Source organism: the organism of the source record quoted next, unplaced genomic scaffold (assembly GCF_019419815.1).
Source record: "Pyrus x bretschneideri cultivar Hongxiangsu unplaced genomic scaffold, Pyrus_bretschneideri_v1 Contig1, whole genome shotgun sequence".
NCBI classification, from domain to species: Eukaryota; Viridiplantae; Streptophyta; class Magnoliopsida; order Rosales; family Rosaceae; genus Pyrus; species Pyrus x bretschneideri.
Window position 1 is genome coordinate 9,374,482 of NW_025999390.1, and position 23,126 is coordinate 9,397,607.

General features: G+C 34.2%; 3 long non-coding RNA genes across 8 annotated transcripts; all 3 read right to left on the bottom strand.

The window, feature by feature from the left end:
* Positions 1-165: 165 nt before the first annotated feature.
* LOC103949088 lies at positions 166-4,956 on the bottom strand. 3 transcript variants are annotated; one of them, XR_667478.3, is made up of 3 exons: positions 4,849-4,956; positions 4,261-4,352; positions 166-561 (listed from the first exon to the last, which is right to left on the bottom strand). It is a non-coding gene; the product is annotated as an uncharacterized LOC103949088 (long non-coding RNA). The 3 variants fall into 3 exon arrangements; XR_007251023.1 differs by lacking the exon at positions 4,849-4,956 and adding an exon at positions 4,505-4,782; XR_007251021.1 differs by lacking the exon at positions 4,849-4,956 and adding an exon at positions 4,435-4,780.
* Positions 4,957-5,347: 391 nt separating this feature from the next.
* LOC103949087 lies at positions 5,348-10,087 on the bottom strand. Its single transcript, XR_667477.3, has 3 exons — positions 9,689-10,087; positions 9,515-9,606; positions 5,348-5,825 (listed from the first exon to the last, which is right to left on the bottom strand). It is a non-coding gene; the product is annotated as an uncharacterized LOC103949087 (long non-coding RNA).
* A 5,272-nt stretch (positions 10,088-15,359) lies between these two features.
* On the bottom strand, positions 15,360-22,853 carry LOC103949086. Of its 4 annotated transcripts, none has more exons than XR_007258477.1 (4): positions 22,018-22,853; positions 20,465-20,884; positions 19,797-19,887; positions 15,360-15,854 (listed from the first exon to the last, which is right to left on the bottom strand). It is a non-coding gene; the product is annotated as an uncharacterized LOC103949086 (long non-coding RNA). The 4 variants fall into 4 exon arrangements; XR_007258478.1 differs by having other exon boundaries at positions 22,003-22,853; XR_007258476.1 differs by lacking the exon at positions 22,018-22,853 and adding an exon at positions 21,099-21,305.
* Between the last annotated feature and the right edge of the window lie 273 nt (positions 22,854-23,126).

Genomic DNA, 23,126 nt, shown 5'->3' on the forward strand with positions numbered 1-23,126 from the left:
GTTGTTCCTTTTACAAAATCCTCAATTTTCATTGATCATCATGATATAAGATTTTGTGGTATCTACTAGTGTAAATATTTTAAATTGAAGATCGAATTCATTCCTTGTATTCCAAAACCTAACTACAGTTCGGCAAAATCTACCAACCCAGCCGTTAAGAGAGTAAAACAATTTAGTAGCAAGATTAACTTATGATTCATAGTTATTAACTATAATCGTGTGATCATGTAGAATGAGCATAAAGTGATGCTATCTCTTAGACTCAATTTTTTTAAGTGCTAGCCGTCCAACACTAGATTCCTTTCGACCGTTTGAACATGGAAACTTTTTGACGGTGGTTTCCACTCGAATTCTTGTGTTCAAACTCTCATGATCATAGAGTTTGATAGTGCCAAGCCTAACAGTTTTGGTCTATGGGATTATATATCAGGGCATTCCATCGCCCGCCCATCTTCCTTTGAACTTTTGACTGGTGAGATTGAATCCTGGTATTGTGCTTCTGCAATCCTTTTCACCGCTTCATTCCACACCATCCCTGACCCATCATCTTTCATGACGGTTCTGCACGAAAATCATATAATATGGGACGTTCATACGTCAGAACAAATATAGAAAACTCGAGAGACAGATGGAGAGACACACTAAACATACATATATAAAAACGAGGGATCAATAAAGCCCATACATTCTAAACATGGAGAGAAACCAACACAAAATGGTTCCAACTTCTAATTAAAAAACAGCCAATACGTCAGCTATTATGACATCCTAGAAAAGTAGGCGACGATGAGGTTCCACACACCATTACCATTTGTGTCATGAGTTAACAGTTTAGAATGATGTCGCACCCCATCCTGAGAACAAAATTTTCATCATGGTGTTCAAGGTTGAAAGGTGGCAAAGTGCCAAACCTGAATGTTGCCAGATATGGAACTAATTTAGTTTTTAATACACCTTAACGACAATCGTTTGTGCATTTCATTCTCGTCCTAGTTTATCAAATGTTCTAGTCATTAAAGCCAAAAGCCTCTTGAGGAACTTGCATAACAACAATAGGACTCATCCGAAGAGCTTAAACCCCTCCCCCTCACTCACAGGCGGGCGGGCACCCCAATTCAAAACAAATGTTCCTGGTGTGACTTCTAGTCAACTAATCAAGATTGAACAATGTAAAATTTATCAAATTTTATCGAAAATGGGTGATTTGAACAGAAGGAAGAAGATTAATTAAAAATAGAAACCACACTAAAGAAGTGGCAGCCAACTTTAATTTGTAGTTGTTGCCAAAACTCACTTCTGTATTCCGCCCACACGGGAAGTACGCAAGGAAATTAATTAATTCAGGTGCAATGAACCACACTAAAGACCTTCTTAGGCGTAGCATAAAAGAGAAAGGGCAATAAAAATAAAGAAATGAACATACAAAGATTCTAGGAAGCAACAAAGACCATCAAGTATTGAGAATTATATGCAAGATATATGTGAAAACAGTGGAGAGAAGAAGAATCCACCCTGCATTAGAAATAATTAGGTTTTACAAAGCGATGTACGCATATAACCAAAAACGGTGTGCAAAGATACAAACATAACAAAAACGTAAAATCAAATATACTCAAATGCCATGTTAAAATTTAAAAATATAGAAGGTCGATGAGTAGAAATAGGAACGAAACTAATATTAGGAGTTACACGCAAGCCTGAATTAAACACAATCCACATTGTAATATAAATAAAAAATATACTTTAACTGGTGCATAAACTGCTATAACAAATCATACAATTCATGGAACTAATTAAACAAGGTAAAGACTACAGAATATCCAAGCTTGGGAAACTTAAAACCATATACCAAAGGGATACAAGCCATTTATTTCAGATCTCAGAAATTTAAGCCATTTAATTATGCCCACCAAGACCAAATAGTTAGAGGACCAATTTGGGAAGATTGTTCATTTTATGACATTTGGGTGGTTCTCAAACCTAGCCTTGAGCAAGGGTGAAGTGCAATATTCTAAAAACATCAAAACACACATCTTGAGCGATATGATGCTTACTAATATGTAATCGATTTATAAACCATCTCCATGACTCAAGTTCATTATAAACTTCTCATTGCAACGAACTGAAGAAGAAACCAAAAGTTCATCATCACCAATTAGTAATTGATCTAACCCCCACTAGAAACTAATTAAACCAACATGTGCGACTAATGCGGAAGTATGAACATAACAAATATTCCTTCTCACAACAAAATATCCACAATAAAAAATTTAAAGAACAATACAAGTAATTACTTCAAGCTAGTGAACCATGCACACTACAGATTCTCTCAAGCGCATAATAAAAGATAAATTGGCAATAAAATTGAATCCATGAATATAATGATACTAGGATTGGCATGGAAAAAAATTTGGAATATGTCACTTCCAATACTAAGATTCTAGGAAGCAACAACACCCATCAAGTACCAGAGAAAAGGAGGATCGTACCTTCACTACAAAGTGATAGAAACATGTAATTAAGAACAGTGTGCATGGATAGAAATATTATAGAAAAGCAAGAACAAACCTACTCAAACACCACGGAGATGAATAGATATAGGAAACGAATTAAAACAAAGATATCTGAAAGGGCTACATGCATGTTAACATATATAACAGAAAAAACCCGAACTTATATTTGGAGTTATACACAAGTCCAAATTGTAATATAAGAATAGTAATTTCAAGACAAAAAGAAACACGATATTTTAACTAGTGCATAAATTACTCTAGAAAATTTTGACAAACAAGGTAAAAAAGCTCAAACTTTGGGAATTCAATCAAAAGGATTTTCCAAAGGTATATTCAAGCCATTTATTTGGACTAAAGATAATTAAGCCATCTAGTTATGCCCAAACAGAAGATGTGGGTTAGGCCAATTGGCTAGGACAACGTACCCGCCACATTGTACCTAATCATGAATCCCCCATTGCACCTAAGTACAAATCCCTATCATAGTAGATTAAAGTAGTTTAGAATATCACTTTGCCAAATATTATGTAACAAAGCCAAAATGTTAGGTCATCTCCAATGCACCAGAAAATTTAGACTCAAATAATGTTATATTTGAGTCTAAAAATGAGAGGCAAGCACTCGCCAATGTTCAGGAGACTTGAACCATCGCCAATGCACTAGAAAATTTTGGACTCCAATCTCATATTTGGGTCTAGATATGAATCAAAACATCTCCAATTCACTAGATACTTAATTGGAAGTTTTCTGCTAATATGTGACTCTAATTTGGAGTCTAAGGTGGATCCCATGCCAACAATAAAAAGTGCTATTCGACCAAGGAAAATAAGATGAGTTTTGACCCCAAGCATCTCTAATACACGTACCAAAATTGTTAAAAATCACATTCAGAGTTTTGACTTTAATGTTTTCTCATCTAATGCACATACTTAATTGTTAAAACTGAAATATGGGTTTGACTCGAATGTTTTCTATTCCAAGGCATAGATTCCACCTTAACAATGTGCATTGGAAGAGAAAACCAAACACTCAAACCAACCATTTTTTTGGACTCAAACATAAAAATATTAATCAGGAATATAAATCTTTCATCGTATATTACCTACGATTTGTTCCAAAGCTTATTAAATAGTTCTTTTGTGCTCAAACCTAGAATTGGCCTTAATATGAAACTCATTCATACCTTCAATCGTATGTTACATAAACTCTGTGATTGAAATAATCAACAACCATACATTTTTCAATTACAACCTGCTCTCAACAGTTAGTCTCAATTAGTCTGGTATATATTTAGACTTCAGACTTACAAGCTGAGTTTCTAACCAATTAACAACAACAACCACAAGAAGTAATCTTCTAATCTGACGTCAAAGTGTCAAACATCTAATAAGGGACCCCTTAACTACTACAATTTACTCACACACTACAATTTGGATAACCATTTCTAGTATCCTACAGTTGGCCTAGGTCAACTGTAATCATTAACCTGATAAAAACTTAAAACTCACATGGAAAACGGATTAGCTATGTAATGTTCTTCAAACCAGTTCATTAGCATCAACTAGTAATTGACCTAACCCATTCCGCGATCATATTTAACTAACCCGAAACCATGAAGATAATCAGTATTTCTTCCCCAAGAAAAAAAAATCCCAGATTAAAAATTTAAACACATGTACAAACAGTACGAAACAGAAAAGAAATTGATAAACTGAAGTACATCAAGGAGATTACAATTGATACGTACCTTGATGATTAAACCTGCGGCAATATAATCGAAGCAGAATCTGCTGCCACTCACTGACGCCAAAACATCAACAAGTACTTCACTTGTACTTCCTACCAAATATAATTAATTAAAATGGAACGATAAGTAAATTAAACAGAAGAAAAGAACAATATAAAACAAAATTATACATACTTGAATAACAGAACACCTATCTTCTTCTTCTTTATTTTTTTGAAAAGGTATTTTGAGTTAAGAATCTCACTTATGACACAAAAAAAGCTGAGATCTGGCCAGATTGGAAAAGAGTAAAATGTTTCCAGATGGTTTAGATTTCCTTTTATCAGCCGATTTGGGAAGAAGGGCTCAATGTATACCTATAAATAATTTACAGTTTTTATACGACATGAACATGGAAATATACTTGCATGAAGAAGCAGAAAAAGAGGAGGAGGAAGACGAAGAGGGTTTTCATAAAAATAAATAAAAGAAAAATTGCGGGAATTTCCACGAAAATAGAAGAGGGATTCGGAGGGTTTTCATAAAATACTTAATAAAGAAAAGAATAATTGCGGGAATTTCCATGAAAAGTTGGACAGTAAGGCGTACCTTGAAGAAAGGTGTCCTCCAGTTCATGATTTCGACCGACGTATCATACCATACATGGCTTGGTAAACAGGTTGTGTCTGTCGTGTTCGTATTATTTTTGTGTATTATTTATTATCTTAAAAGATCGTGTCGTGTCACAACCGTTAAGATCCATTAAGAAAAATATATTTTTTTTCTTAAATTTGCACATACCACATATTGTCACATAAATATTACTTCAAAACATTTGTTTAAGTACTACATCTACACTCGAAAATAAGAGTCTAATAAACAAACATCCTTACATTACTAGTCTATTACAAAATATTAAATGTGCAAGGATATGCAAAATAAAAAATAAAAGAGTTTTTGTTTTCAAGGTTGTGAAGCTTTTCTTAAAAGTTTAAACATTGTCAATAGAACTCAAAGGTTGCATGTTATTCCTTTTACAAAATCCTCAATTTTCATTGGTCATCATGACATAAGATTTTGTGGTATCTACTAGTGTAAATATTTTAAATTGAAGATCAAATTCATTTATTGTATTCCAGAACCTAACTGCAGTTCGGCAAAATCTACCAACCCAGCCGTTAAGAGAGTAAAACAATTTAGTAGCAAGATTAACTTATGATTCATAGTTATGAACTACAATCGTGTGATCATGTAGAACGAGCATAAAGTGATGCTATCTCTTAGACTCAATTTTTTTTAAGTGCTAGCCGTCCAACACTAGATTCCTTTCGACCGTTTGAACATGGAAAGTTTTTGACGGTGGTTTCCACTCGAATTCTTGTGTTCAAACTCTCATGATCATAGAGTTTGATAGTGCCAAGCCTAACAGTTTTGGTCTCTGGGATTATATATCAGGGCATTCCATCGCCCGCCCATCTTCCTTTGAACTTTTGACTGGTGAGATTGAATCCTGGTATTGTGCTTCTGCAATCCTTTTCACCGCTTCATTCCACACCATCCCTGACCCATCATCTTTCATGACGGTTCTGCACGAAAATCATATAATATGGGACGTTCATACGTCAGAACAAATATAGAAAACTCGAGAGACAGATGGAGAGACACACTAAACATACATTTATAAAAACGAGGGATTAATACAGCCCATACATTCTAAACATGGAGAGAAACCAACACAAAATGGTTCCAACTTCTAATTAAAAAACAGCCAATACGTCAGCTATTATGACATCCTAGAAAAGTAGGCGACGATGAGGTTCCACACACCATTACCATTTGTGTCATGAGTTAACAGTTTAGAATGATGTCGCACCCCATCCTGAGAACAAAATTTTCATCATGGTGTTCAAGGTTGAATGGTGGCAAAGTGCCAAACCTGAATGTTGCCAGATATGGAACTAATTTAGTTTTTAATACACCTTAACGACAATCGTTTGTGCATTTCATTCTCGTCCTAGTTTATCAAATGTTCTAGTCATTAAAGCCAAAAGCCTCTTTAGGAACTTGCATAACAACAATAGGACTCATCCGAAGAGCTTAAACCCCTCTCCCCCCCCCCCCCCTCCCTCACCGGCGGGCGGGCACCCCAATTCAAAACAAATGTTCCTGATGTGACTTCTAGTCAACTAATCAAGATTGAACAATGTAAAATTTATCAAACTTTAACGAAAATGGGTGATTTGAACAGAAGGAAGAAGATTAATTAAAAATAGAAACCACACTAAAGAAGTGGCAGCGAACTTTAATTTGTAGTTGTTGCCAAAACTCACTTCTGTATTCCACCCACAAGGGAAGCACGCAAGGAAATTAAGTAATTCAGGTGCAATGAACCACACTAAAGACCTTCTTAGGCGTAGCATAAAAGAGAAAAGGCAATAAAAATAAAGAAATGAACATACAAAGATTCTAGGAAGCAACAAAGACCATCAAGTATTGAGAATTATATGCAAGATATATGTGAAACAGTGGAGAGAAGAAGAATCCACCCTACATTAGAAATAATTAGGTTTTAGAAAGCGATGTACGCATATAACCAAAAGCGGTGTGCAAAGATACAAACATAACAAAAACGTAAGATCAAATATACTCAAATGCCATGTTAAAATTTAAAAATATAGAAGGTCGATGAGTAGAAATAGGAACAAAACTAATATTAGGAGTTACACGCAAGCCTGAATTAAACACAATCCACATTGTAATATAATAAATAAAATATACTTTAACTGGTGCATAAACTGCTATAACAAATCATACAATTCATGGAACTAATTAAACAAGGTAAAGACTACAGAATATCCAAGCTTGGGAAACTTAAAACCATATACCAAAGGGATACAAGCCATTTATTTCGGATCTCAGAAATTTAAGCCATTTAATTATGCCCACCAAGACCAAATAGTTAGAGGACCAATTTGGGAAAATTGTTCATTTTATGACATTTGGGTGGTTCTCAAACCTAGCCTTGAGCAAGGGTGGAGTGCAATATTCTAAAAACATCAAAACACACATCTTGAGCGATATGATGCTTACTAATATGTAATCGATTTATAAACCATCTCCATGACTCAAGTTCATTATAAACTTCTCATTGCAACGAAATGAAGAAGAAACCAAAAGTTCATCATCACCAATTAGTAATTGATCTAACCCCCACTAGAAACTAAGTAAACCAACGTGTGCGACTAATGCGGAAGTATGAACATAATAAATGTTTCTTCTCACAACAGAATATCCACAATAAAAAAATTTAAAGAACAATACAAGTAATTACTTCAAGCTAGTGAACCATGCACACTAAAGCTTCTCTCAAGCGCATAATAAAAGATAAATTGGCAATAAAATTGAATCCATGAATATAATGATATTAGGATTGGCATGGAAAAAAATTTGGAATATGTCACTTCCAATACTAAGATTCGAGGAAGCAACAAAACCCATCAAGTACCAGAGAAAAGGAGGATCAAACCTTCACTACAAAGTGATAGAAACATGTAATTAAGAACAGTGTGCATGAATAGAAATATGACAGAAAAGCAAGAACAAACCTACTCAAATACCACGGAGATGAATAGATATAGGAAACGAATTAAAACAAAGATATCTGAAAGGGCTACATGCATGTTAACATATATAACAGAAAAAACCCGAACTTATATTTACAGTTACACACAAGTCCAAATTGTAATATAAGAATAGTAATTTCAAGACAAAAAGAAACACGATATTTTAACTAGTGCATAAATTACTCCAGAAAATTTTGACAAACAAGGTAAAAAAGCTCAAACTTTGGGAATTCAATCAAAAGGATTTTCCAAAGGCATATTCAAGCCATTTATTTGGACTAAAGATAATTAAGCCATCTAGTTATGCCCAAATAGAAGATGTGGGTTAGGCCAATTGGTTAGGACAATGTACCCGCCACATTGTACCTAATCATGAATCCCCATTGCACCTAAGTACGAATCGCCGTCATAGTAGATTAAAGTAGTTTAGAATATCACTTTGCCAAATATTATGTAACAAAGCCAAAATGTTAGGTCATCTCCAATGCACCAGAAAATTTAGACTCAAATAATGTTATATTTGAGTCTAAAAATGAGAGGCAAGCACTCGCCAATGTTCAGGAGACTTGAACCATCTCCAATGCACTAGAAAATTTTGGACTCCAATCTCATATTTGAGTCTAGATATGAATCAAAACATCTCCAATTCACTAGATACTTAATTGGAAGTTTTCAGCTAATATGTGACTCTAATTTGGAGTCTAAGGTGGATCCCATGCCAACAATAAAAAGTGCTATTCGACCAAGGAAAACAAGATGAGTTTTGACCCCAACCATCTCTAATACACATACCAAAATTGTTAAAAATCACATTCAGAGTTTTGACTTTAATGTTTTCTCTTCTAATGCACATACTTAATTGTTAAAACTGAAATATGGGTTTGACTCGAATGTTTTCTATTCCAAGGCATAGACTCCACCTTAACAATGTGCATTGGAAGAGAAAACCAACCACTTTTTTTGGACTCAAATATAAAAATATTAATCAGGAATATGCATCTTTCATCGTATATTACCTACGATTTGTTCCAAAGTTTATTAAATAGTTCTTTTGTGCTCAAACCTAGAATTGGCCTTAATATGAAACTCATTCATACCTTCAATCGTATGTTACATAAACTCTGTGATTGAAATAATCAACAACCATATATTTTTCAATAACAACCTGCTCTCAACAGTTAGTCTGGTATATATTTAGACTTCAGACTTACAAGCTAAGTTTCTAACCAATTAACAACAACAACCACAAGAAGTAATCTTCTAATCTGACGTCAAAGTGTCAAACATCTAACAAGGAACCCTTTAACTACTACAATTTACTCACACACTTCAATTTGGATAACCATTTCTTGTATCCTATCAGCCCTTAGAATAGGTCAACTGTAATCATTAATCTGATAAAAACTTACAACTCACATGGAACACGGATTAGCTATGTAATGTTCTTCAAACCAGTTCATTAGCATCAACTAGTAATTGACCTAACCCATTCCGCGATCATATTTAACTAACCCGAAACCATGAAGACAATCAGTATTTCTTCCCCAAGAAAAAAAAATATCCAGATTAAAAATTTAAACATATGTAAAAACAGTACGAAACAGAAAAGAAATTGATAAACTGAAGTACATCAAGGAGATTACAATACGTACCTTGATGATTAAACCTGCGGCAATATAATCGAAGCAGAATCTGCTGCCACTCACTGACGCCAAAACATCAACAAGTACTTCACTTGTACTTCCTACCAAATATAATTAATTAAAAGGGAACGATAAGTAAATTAAACAGAAGAAAAGAACAATATAAAACAAAATTATACATACTTGAATAACAGAACACCTTTCTTCTTTTTTCTTTTCTGAAAAGGTATTTTGAGTTAAGAATCTCACTTATGACACAAAAAAAGCTGAGATCTGGCCAGATTGGAAAAGAGTAAAATGTGTCCAGATGGTTTAGATTTCCTTTTATCAGCCGATTTGGGGAGAAGAGCTCAATGTATACCTATTAATAATTTACAGTTTTTATACGACATGAACATGGAAATATACTTGCATGAAGAAGCAGAAAAAGAGGAGGAGGAAGACGAAGAGGGTTTTCATAAAAATAAATAAAAGAAAAATTGCGGGAATTTCCACGAAAATAGAAGAGGGATTCAGAGGGTTTTCATAAAATACTTTATAAAGAAAAGGACAATTGCGGGAATTTCCATGAAAATTTGAACAGTAAGGCGTACCTTATAGAAAGGTGTCCTCCAGTTCATGATTTCGACCGACGTATCATACCATACATGGCTCACTGTACTTCACAATCACAGAGGAATGAATTACAAGATAAGTTATTTTAATGTATTTATTTTCCCGTTTTAATAATTTTTTATTGAATTTAAAATTGTAAAGAATGACTGTAGTTTTATGTTGGTTGACGGTGTGGTCTCTGTGAGTTTGGAGCGTGCCTTTTGATAGTTTTGTCCCGTCAAATAGTTTGAAGAGGTCGATTTGAAGCGTGTCTTTATTTTCTATATTAATTTTATATAGAAAGAGAAAGACAATTAAGAAAGAGAAATGTTGTTGATATTTTAAAAGTTTTATTATGTACTTTTTTATAAATGTATTTTTTTCTTCGAAATATAGAATATTTAGATAATAGAATGTGAAATTTAGAATACCAATAATAATTTCTTTAAGAAAAAAAGGAGAATAAATGAAAAAAAGAGAAAGATAGACTCCTAATCCGAATCCTAATCCCCCCAAAATCGTCCTCTTCAAACTCCGGAGACAACACCGTCAACCAACGTTAAAACTATAGTCATTCTTTACAATTTTAAATTCAATAAAAAATTATTAAAACGGGAAAATAAATACATTAAAATAACTTATCTTGTAATTTATTCATTTGTGATTGTGAAGTACAGTGAGCCACTTATGGTATGGTACGTCGGTCGAAATCATGAACTGGAGTACACCTTCTAGTGAGTAAGATCAGGATAACAAAAACAATGACAAACCCAAAACCTGTATGTCATATGTCTTAATTTTAATACATACGCCGATCAACACAGAAATCTAGAAATATATGAATATACATACAACATCTAAATTTCCCAAACAAGAAAAATAAGAGCTGGGAGTAAGAGGGTATCTAGCTATCTGTTTCATATATGCGTGTGTGTGTGTGTGTGTGTGTGTGGTGGAGGGAAAGACACCAGGAAGAAGGAGAATTGGGAGAGCAGAAGGAGGCGGGGCCTGGGACTGGCCTGGTTTAATTTCCCATTCCTTTGTGGGAAAGAGAAGGGGCATTGATGAGCAATTAAGGTTTTGAACGTTGACTACCAAAATTAAGTGGTGAAATAAAGCCAGCGAGCGCGCAGATAGCAGCTGACAGAGAGAGAGGTGAGCACGCACCGCCCAAAGGTATGATTTTATACAATTGCTGCCTCTGTGTGCTCACTCTCTTCTGTCATCTACGCTCAACTTAACCTACAGTTCTCTTCTTTCTTTCTAGGGCTTTTAGATTCAGGTTTAAAAACATAGATGATTTTTAGGAGTGGGTACAATTACCTAATTATATGTATTTATTTTTTTAATGCTTATTTTATATTTTCTAAAAGTATTAAAAATCAATTAAAATTTTCTAATATTATGAATTTTCAACTCCAAAAAATATAATGAATATCTTATAACAAAAAAATAATATATTGACATAAATCTATCTGCAAATCATTCTACCTTAACTCAAGTAACAAATACATGAATGTATATCTTACCTATAAGTAAGATATGAACCTTAACTAAAAGGTAGAAAAAACATAATATATCTACAAGCAAGACACATGAATCTTACTTGATTATAAAAAAGAATCTGTCAAATACGTAGATAAATATAATGATATAGGTTGATTATAAAAATAAAAACTAAAATCTATTAATGAGGTTTAAAATGGGATAAAGAACAAGAAAGAACAAAATAAATAAATAATCAAATAGATAATTAGGAAGAAATTTGATTTTTATAATAAATCTCATCATTTAAGAGATAATTATTGATAATAAAATAATAAGATTTAAGGAATTGGACTTATTTTAATAAATTGGACTATTCCTACTATTAGCTCAAAAAATTGGACCTATATCAAGTTTCCCCTTCTTTATAATATATACAAATATATATATATATATAGCTAATTAGTTACACCAAGTGCAATGGTCAGCCTAGCAGCTTTCCTCCACTTAAGGAATATCATGTTTTCATTAGGGTTTTGAATTTGAAATGCAATACGAATGCCCTATCTATCAGGATAATTTGAATTTGAAATGTAGTACGAATGCCCTACCTACCAGGATAATTTACTATATACACTTGCGGAGTCTTTCAATTCGTCAGAGGAAGGAGGGCGGTTGATTTCTGATCTCCATTATTAATGGTAAAAGCCAGGTTTGCGGATATAAGGACTCATCATCCATCCACATCTGAATCGTGTCCTTGTATCTACGTCTCAGTACCAATAGTAATTCACCAATACCACTAGTAATTCCATGTCGAATTCATAGTAGTACTAGCTCTTTGGAAAGAAAATTGCAAGGAAATTCTCTTAAAAGTGGAGTATCCATAGGCTCCGTCATCTTATGTTTTTATCATAATTTTCGTGCTAATATTTTAACAGATTGTACCAAACACATTAGGATCTATAAAGAGTTCTACTTTTGAGAGAGTCCTCACTTAACGAAGAGTTCTACTTTTGGGAGAGCCTTCTTTAACATTTCTCCAAAATCGTCAAGTTGCACCACTAGCTTAGACTAGTTGTGGAATGTTGTACTGAGGAGGGTCTGTAATTGCGTTGGCATTAAAAGTCCCATTGGCCACTTCTCTATTGCGGTTGCTCGGCCTGTTTCAGCCGTCAGATTCACGTATAATATGATTCAATCTTAATCTCAGCCTTTAGATTTAACTTAGGGTTTTATGTATATTGGAGCGTTGGTGTGGTGTTTGGTGGGTTCGCACTGCTACGTTGGTGTAGTGAAAGGGAAAGGGCAGAGGGGAAAGGACACCCAGAAAAATGGAAGGGAGACAAGGATAAAGACTTCCATTAAAAGTCACCCACCCCTGATTAGTTTTCAGCATATATACCGACTCTGCCTGTGCCTACACATGCCGTACGCTGGCCGGCCTTCTTTTTGTGTTGTTTTATCAGTTGAACATGCGTATGATAAATAGTTGGTTCTTTACATAATTTTTTTTCATCAAAACTTTTATGAGTAAAGTTTAACATTACACACTAATAGGACGAAAAATGCACTTAGGTAATAAAATTATAGACGGTGAATTATCTTAGTAGTTAGGACATTCTTCTTCAACATTTTAATAATGTTCGAGTTTTAACTTCTTTTCTCTACCACCATCTTAGTATCATAATCAATAGGATAACAAAACCAACAAGTCTAAAATTGCAAAATTTTAGCCGACAAAAAAAAAAGATCCACAAATAAATAAAAATCTCACGTTACTAAAATTCAGCTTTATCACTAACCAAGTCTAAACAACTCTCAAAACTAACAAATTCTAAAATAACCCATAAATTTAAGTTTTAACAACTACTGTTAAAACTAAGCTCCAAAATTCAGCTTAATCATTATCTAACTATGTGGACAGAGCACACCATAAAGGAGTAGGATTCTCTTCCTTCTTAATCTCTCTCCCTTCTCATCTCTTCCTATTTAAATGGTTGCGATTACGCTACGTCTACATCTTGTTTTGAATTTTTTATATAGAGAATAAAAAAAAAAAAAGAGTGTGAGAGAAGAGAATGAAAGAGAATAATAATAAGAGGGGAGAAAATCATACTCTCACGTGGAACATAAAAACATAATTTGAAGGGCAAAGTGAGTCAAATTGACTTCTATGGGGCAAAGGTGGGATCGTCAACCCATTCAAGAGACAATCAATTAAACAACCCTACCAATAAATAAATAAAATAATGTGAGCACTTTACGATGAATTTGTAGCCCAATCGAGTAATATTCACCTCAATTATTGAAGGCTTAAATTCAGTCACCATAATGCGTGGTACAAACGCGTCATTCACATAAGTCAAATTTTAGATCAAAATTTTGACAAAATAATTTAAAATTTTATGATTACATGACTCAATTCTTATTGGATAATGCTAGCAAGACCAAATTTTTTAAACCAAATTTGCAAACTAAATTATGTGGTTGTCGATTATTGGATTATATTAAATGTTGATTATCGTGCTTATTTCTTATTAGTGACACATCATTTGGTTAAAAATTGTGATTTCCCTAGCATTACCCATTTTTAATTATATCAAAGCCATTTTAGATAAAACAGCACTCATTGAGCACCTCACACCTTTTTAAGCATCTCACACCTTTGTTTAATTTTGTCTATTAGATATAATATTTGAGAAACTAAAAATCACCTCATCATTTGCGGGCTCACATCCTCATCCTCTACGGGTGACATGTACAATGAATGAGAAAATCTTACTAGATATCTAAGCCAATATATTCAACCATGAATAGTATTTTTCTAGACCAAATTATATCAAGGGTTGTATTCCATTTAATTGTGAATTAAAAAATATATATATATAATTGTCTAGCCGACTTTAAACGGGTGAAGTTGCATTATGATAGTTAATATTTATGCAATGGTGTACTTAGGTAGCTATGTTGTCTTCAAGAGTCTCATTTGATCTATTTCTCTAATTTGACACTTACGGTTACACTGTCCATTTCAGATATAGAATGTTTCACTTAGGGTTTATTTTTGTTTGTTAGATAGCCAAAAAATAGAAAATAATGTTTGACATACTAAATATCACCTCATCATTTGCGGGCTCATGTCCTCATCCTCTACGGGTGACATACATGTACAATGAATGAGAAAATCTTACTAGATATCTAAGCCAATATATTCAACCATGAATAGTATTTTTCTAGACTAAATAATTGTATCTCATTTAATTGTGAATTTAAAAAAAATATATTGTGAATAATAATTGTCTAGCCGACTTTAAACGGGTGAAGTTGCACTATGACAGTTAATATTCATGCAATGTTTACTTTGGTAGCTGCGTTGTCTTCAAGAGTCTCGTTTGATCTACTTCTCTAATTTGAAACTTGCGGTTGCGCTGCCTATTTCAGCCATCGGATGTTTAAATTAGGGTTCATGTTGGACTGTTGTTGTGATGATCTGGTCATGAATATGCATAGAGTCTCATTTGATATGTTTCTCTAATTTGACACTTGCGGTTGCACTGTCTGTTTCAGCCATCGGATGTTTAACTTAGGGTTTATGTTGGACCGTTGGTGTGATGATCTGGCCATGAATATGCATATGCTGCCTGGCCTGGCCTTCTTTTTGTGTTGTTTTCTCAGCTGAATATGCATATAATAAATAGTTGGTTCTTTACAGAATTTTTTATCAAAACTTTATTAAAAAAACTTACATTACAACAAACACATTTATAGGAAATACGATAACAAAACGGCAATTGGTATAAGTGTTTGGAAATAAAAACAAAACGTAACTGCAGTTCGGCAAAATCTACCAACCCAGCCGTTAAGAGGGTAAAACAATTTAGTAGCAAGATTAACTTATGATTCATAGTAATTAACTACAATCATGTGATCATGTAGAATGAGCATAAAGTGATGCTGTCTCTTAGACTCAATTTTTTTAAGTGCTAGCCGTCCAGCACTAGATTCCTTTCGACCGTTTGAACATGGAAAGTTTTCGACGGTGGTTTCCACCCGAAATCTTGTGTTCAAACTCTCATGATCATAGAGTTTGATAGTGCCAAGCCTAACAGTTTTGGTCTCTGGGATTATATATCAGGGCATTCCATCGCCCGCCCATCTTCCTTTGAACTTTTTAGTGGTGAGATTGAATCCTGGTATTGTGCTTCTGCAATCCTTTTCACCGCTTCATTCCACACCATCCCTGACCCCATCATCTTTCATGACGGTTCTGCACGAAAATCATATAATATGGGACGTTCATACGTCAGAACAAATATAGAAAACTCGAGAGACAGATGGAGAGACACACTAAACATACATTTATAAAAACGAGGGATTAATATAGCCCATACATTCTAAACATGGAGAGAAACCAACACAAAATTGCACCAACTTCTAATTAACAGCCAACACGTCAGCTATTATGACATCCTAGAAAAGTAGACGACGATGAGGTTCCACACACCATTACCATTTGTGTCATGAGTTAACAGTTTAGAATGGTAAGCCCCAGAGATTGAAGGTAAACTGGGATGTCGCACCCCATCCTGAGAACAAAATTTTCATCGTGGTGTTCAAGGTTGAAAGGTGGCAAAGTGCCAAACCTGAATGTTGAGTTCAGAATTGAAGGTCGCAAAAAGGCAAGCGAGATGGCAACACTAATACTGACGGGGTATTTTTTTCAAATTCATCACCGAGGCCACCAAAATGACCCTTTTTGGAGCACATGAAACAAGACTTTGATAAGTAACAAGAAATGTCCACTTCTTTATGTTTTACGTTGGTATTTGCCGGATATGGAACTAATTTAGAGTTTATGCATTTCATTCTCGTCCTAGTTTATCAAATGTTCTAGTCATTAAACCCAAAAGCCTCTTGAGGAACTTGCATAACAACAATAGGAAATACTGCAACTCATCCGAAGAGCTTAAACACGCCTCCCTTCTCTCTCCTCCCCCCCCCCCCCCTCCCCGGCGGTGGGCGAGCACCCCAATTCAAAACAAATGTTCCTGATGTGACTTCTAGTCAACTAATCAAGATTAAACAATGTAAAATTTATTAAACTTTAACGAAAATGGGTGATATGAACAGAAGGAAGAAGATTAATTAAAAATAGAAACCACACTAAAGAAGTGGCGGCCAACTTTAATTTGTAGTTGTTGCCAAAACTCACTTCTGTATTCCACCCACAAGAGAAGTACGCAAGGAAATTAATTAATTCAGGTGTAATGAACCACACTAAAGACCTTCTTAGGCGTAGCATAAAAGAGAAAAGGCAATAAAAATAAAGAAATGAACATACAAAGATTCTAGGAAGTAACAAAGACCATCAAGTATTGAGAATTATATGCAAGATATATGTGAAACAGTGGAGAGAAGAAGAATCCACCCTACATTAGAAATAATTAGGTTTTACAAAGCGATGTACGCATATAACCAAAAACGGTGTGCAAAGATACAAACATAACAAAAACGTAAGATCAAATATACTCAAATGCCATGTTAAAATTTAAAAATATAGAAGGTCGATGAGTAGAAATAGGAACGAAACTAATATTAGGAGTTACACGCAAGCCTAAATTAAACACAATCCACATTGTAATATAAATAAAAAATATACTTTAACTGGTGCATAAACTGCTATAACAAATCATACAATTCATGGAACTAATTAAACAAGTTAAAGACTACAGAATATCCAAGCTTGGGAAACTTAAAACCATATACCAAAGGGATACAAGCCATTTATTTCGGATCTCAGAAATTTAAGCCATTTAATTATGCCCACAAAGACCAAATAGTTAGAGGACCAATTTGGGAAAATCGTTCATTTCATGACATTTGGATGGTTCTCAAACCTAGCCTTGAGCAAGGGTGAAGTGCAATATTCTAAAAACTTCAAAACACACATCTTGAGCAATATGATGCTTACTAATATGTCTCCATGACTCAAGTTCATTATAAACTTCTCATTGCAATGAAATGAAGAAGAAACCAAAAGTTCATCATCACCAATTAGTAATTGATCTAACCCCCACTAGAAACCAAAGTGTGTGACTAATGCGGAAGTATGAACATAATAAATATTTCTTCTCACAACAAAATATCCACAATAAAAAATTTAAAGAACAATACAAGTAATTACTTCAAGGTAGTGAACCATGCACACTAAAGATTCTCTCAAGCGCATAATAAAAGATAAACTGGCAATAAAATTGAATCCATGAATATAATGATATTAGGATTGGCATGGAAAAGTATTTGGAATATGTCACTTCCAATACTAAGATTCTAGGAAGCAACAAAACCCATCAAGTACCAGAGAAAAGGAGGATCAAACCTTCACTACAAAGTGATAGAAACATGTAATTAAGAACAGTGTGCATGGATAGAAATATAACAGAAAAGCAAGAACAAACCTACTGAAATACCATGGAGATGAATAGATATAGGAAATGAATTAAAACAAAGATATCTGAAAGGGCTACATGCATGTTAACAAATATAACAGAAAAAACCCGAACTTATATTTAGAGTTACACATAAGTCCAAATTGTAATATAAGAAAAGTAATTTCAAGACAAAAAGAAACACAATATTTTAACTAGTGCATAAATTACTCTAGAAAATTTTGACAAACAAGGTAAAAAAGCTCAAACTTTGGGAATTCAATCAAAAGGATTTTCCAAAGGCATATTCAAGCCATTTATTTTGGACCAGAGATAATTAAGCCATTAGTTATGCCCAAATAGAAGATGTGGGTTAGGCTAATTGGCTAGGACAACATATCCGCCCCCATTGTACCTAAGTATGAATCCCCCATTGCACCTAAGTATAAATCCCCGTCCTAGTAGATTAAAGTAGTTTAGAATATCACTTTGCCAAATATTATGTAACAAAGCTAAAATGTTAGGTCATCTCCAATGCACCGGAAAATTTAGACTCAAATAATGTTATATTTGAGTCTAAAAATGAGAGGCAAGGACTCGCCAATGCACATGAGACTTGGGCCATTCCAATGCACTAGAAATTTTTTACTCGAATCTCATATTTGAGTCTAGATATGAATCAAACATCTCCAATTCACTAGATACTTAGGACTTATATGTAAGTTTTCAGCTAATATGTGACTCTAATTTGGAGTCTAAGGTGGATCCCATGCCAACAATAAAAAAATGCTTTTCGACCAAGGAACATAAGATGAGTTTTGACCCCAACCAAAATTGTTAAAAATCACATTGAGAGTTTTGACTTTATGTTTTCTCTTCTAAGGCACATACCTTAATTGTTAAAACTGAAATGTGGGTTTGACTCCAATGTTTTCTATTCCAAGGCATTGACCCAATCTTAACAATGTGCATTGGAAGAGAAAACCAAACACTCAAGCCCACCACTATTTTTGGACTCAAATATAAAAATATAAGTTAGGAATATAAATCTTCCATCATAGATGACCTACCATTTGTTCCAAATATTTATTAAATTGTTCTTTTGTGCTCAAACCTAGAATTGGCCTTAATATGAACCTCGTCCAGACCTTCAATCATATGTAATAGAAACTCTCTGAAATTAATCAACAACCATATTTTTTTCAATAACAACCTGCTCTGCACAATTAATCTGGTATGTATATAGACTTCAGACTTGCAAGCTAAGTTTCTAACCGATTATTAACACCCACCACCACAACAACTAATCTTCTAATCTGAAACAAGTGTCAAACATCTAATTAACAAGGAACCCTTGAGCTCCTACAATTTACTTATACACTCCAATTTGGGTATCCTATCAGGAATTGGGATAGGTCAACTGTAATCATTAATCTGATAAAAACTTAAACCTCACATGGAAAACGGATTAGATATGTAATGTTCTTCAAACCAGTCTTGAAAAGAGGGCATCCAGTGTGATGCTTGCTATTTGTAATTTATTCTTAAATCCATTGTCCATGACTCAAGTTCATTATCATCAACTAGTAATTGACCTAACCCATTACATTAACTAAACCAACATATTTAACTAAGCCAAAAGCATGAAGATAACGAGTATTTCTTCCCAAAAACCAAATATCCAGATTAAAAATTTGAACATATGTAAAAAAAAACAGTACGAAACAGAAAAGAAATCGATAAACAGAAGTACAATCAAGGAGATTACAACTGATACGTACCTTGATGATTAAACCTGCGGCAAATTAATGGAAGCAGATCTGCTACCACTCACTGACACCAAAGCATCAACAAGTACTACACTTGTACTTCCTACCAAATATAATTAATTAAAAGGGAATGATAAGTAAATTAATCAGAAGAAAAGAACGATATAAAACAAACTTAATTATACATGCTTCCATAACAGAACACCTTTCCTTTTTTTTTTCTCTGAAAGGAATTTTGATTTAAGAATCTCACTTATGACAAAAACAAAAGAAAGCTGAGATCTGGCCAGATAAAAAAGAGTAACATGTGTCCATATTTAGCAGAGCTCTGACCTTAGGGTTTATATTTCCTTTTATCAGCCGATTTGGGGAGAAGAGCTCAATGTACACTTATATGATAATTTACAGTTTTTATATGACATGCACAGAGAAATAAGCTTGCATGAAGAAGCAGAAGAAGAAGAAGAAGAAGAAGAAGAAGAAGAAGAAGAAGAAGAAGAAGAGAGGAGGAGGATGAGGAGGATTTTCATAGAAAATAAATAAAAGAAAAATTGCAGGAATTTCCATGAAAATAGAAGAGGGATTCGGAGGGTTCTCATAAAATAATTTAGTATAAAAAAGGATAACTGCGGGAATTTCCATGAAAAATTGAACAGTAAGATAACAAAAAGAAGGCGTACCTTGAAGAAACAAAAGAACCCCAAACCGTCCTCTTCAAACTATTTGAAGATCTAGCACGGGACAATCAAAAGGCACGCTTTCAAACTCCAGAGACCAGACCGTCTACCAGCATTAAAATTATAGTTAATACTAAAATTTTAAATTAAATTTAAATGATGTATCAGTAATAATAAATAAAAACATTAATTAACATTTAATTAATCATTATTTGATTTATAAACTTTAGTTTAAAAATTTATCTTCTTATAAATACCATAGCCATTCTTTACAATTTTAAATTCAATAAAAATTAATAAAATAGGAAATAAATACATTAGAATAACTTATCTTGTATTTCGTTCCTTTGAGATTGTGAAGTGCAGTGAGCCACCTAAGGTCTGGTACGTTTCCAAAAGGTCGGATCATAAACTGGAGGACACCTGTTAGTAAGTAAGAACAGGATGATAAAAACAATAACAAACCCAAAACCTGTATCGTCATGTCATATGTCTTAATTTTAACACATACACTGATCCACACACACATCTATAAATATATACACAACTTGAAAAGTGAGAGCTGGGAATCAGAGGGTATCTAGCTATCTGTTTCATATATGTCAGATATATACATATAGGGTTGGGAGAAAGACACCTGGAAGGAGAATTGGGAAGGTAGAAGGGGCTGGGCCTGGGACTGGCCTGGTTTAATTTCCCGTTCCTTTGCGGGAAGAGAAGGGGCGTTGATGAGAAATTAAGGTTTTGAAACGTTGACTATATGTGGTGAAATAAGGCCAGCGAGCGCGCAGATAGGAGCTGACGGAGAGAGATGTGAGCACGCACCGCCCAAAGGTATGATTTTATACAATTGCTGCCTGTGTGTGCTCACTCTCTTCTGTCAACTACGCTCAGCTTAACCTACAGGTTTCTTTCTGCTTTCTAATATACACAAATACATATATATAGCTAATTAGTTACACCACCAACTGCCATGGTCAGCCTAGCAGCTTTTCCTTTCACTCGAGTAATATCACATTTTTATTAGGGTTTTGAATTCGGAATGCTATGTGAATGCCTTCTCTGCCAGGATAATCCACTATGTATACACGCGGAATCTTTCAATTCATCAGGACTTGAGCAGGGGGGCTGATTTCTGGTCTCCATTATTGATGGTGAAAGCCTGGTTGGTGGATTAAAGGACTGTCATCGATCCATCCACATCTGAATCATGTCCCGACATTTAAGTACCAAAAGTAATTAACTAGTACCACTAGTAATTACGTGTCCAATTTGTAGCAGTACCACTGCTTTAGAAAGAAAAAATGTAATTACATTTTACTCCTTCAAAGTTGAATAGAATTACAATTTTATACAACAACTTTTAAAACATTTCAATATCATATTTTTATTTACATTTTATTAAAATTTTATACTTCCGTTAAAAATTTTGTTAAAGATTTTGTTAAGATTACAGTTAACTAATGACGTGGTAATTAAATTTTTCATAAAACAAATGAATATGACAAAATATATAATTTTTTTATGTTAAATGGGCCCACCCCTTCAACATGCACCTGTAATTCTGCATCTCTCTCTTCGACTCCATTACGAGAGAGGTAATTGGCCAGTCGTCATCTTCGTCGCCATCATCGGCCATCACCACCACTACAGCATCCTTGAGCCGCTTCACTGCCATGGTGCTCCCGTCGTTCAGCACCGCCTTGTACACCGCCCCAGGCTCTCTTTCCCCAACATCTCCGCTAGTGCCCACATCAAATCCTCCAGTTCAAACGGCTGCCTGTGGTAAAAAAACACAAGCTTGCTTCTGTCGGTCGGAGGCTGTGAAGAAGTGGGAGGCGAAGAGGGTCTGTCTGTGTAGCACCAGTATAAAGGTAAACCCAGAAATTGCAGAGAACGTGGGAAAGATGGTTTCTTTCTTCCGTTTTCGAAATTGAGAAAATATTGGATCTTTGCTGTAGTGGAATCGAAGCTCGGCGACTCAGATGAAGGCAATTGAAATCTCGGAAGTTCAGAACGTCGATTGGGATTGGAAGCGTGGTGGGGGAATCCCTGAAATTGGGGGTCTGTTGTTTGACCAAATTGAAAACGAGAGGCATTCTTTAAGCACGAGGCCAACCTCGGCGACGAAGGCATGGAGGCCGTTAGAGCTGCCGTTGCCCTCGAGGTTGAGAGCGAAGGAGGATGAGTGTTTGGCAGAGGAAAGGAAGAACACATCAAAGTTCATACGAACGAGACGTACCTCTAAGTTGTTTTCTTTATTTATTTTATTTATAATTTTTAAATAAAATATTAAATAAATTCAAATAATTTTGAATAGTTAAGTATTTTTTATTATTTGTTTGGCCATGTGGAACAAGGTGGCATACATGTCAGCTCAAATATGAACTTTATATTTTACCATGTCATCAGTGAACTATAAAATAACAGAATTTTTAACGGATGTATAGAATTGCAATGAAATGTAAGTAAATGTATGTGATTGAAATGTTTTAAAAATGTTATATTATGTTGCAATTTTTTTCAAACTTGATGATGCAAAATATAATTTAGGCAAAGAAAAATGTTAAATAAACTTTTTTAAAAGTTGGATTACTAAGACGGCACATTTTCATAGTAACATTATAAACTACTGTGCTAAAAACATGGGGCGACAGTGAGTTCA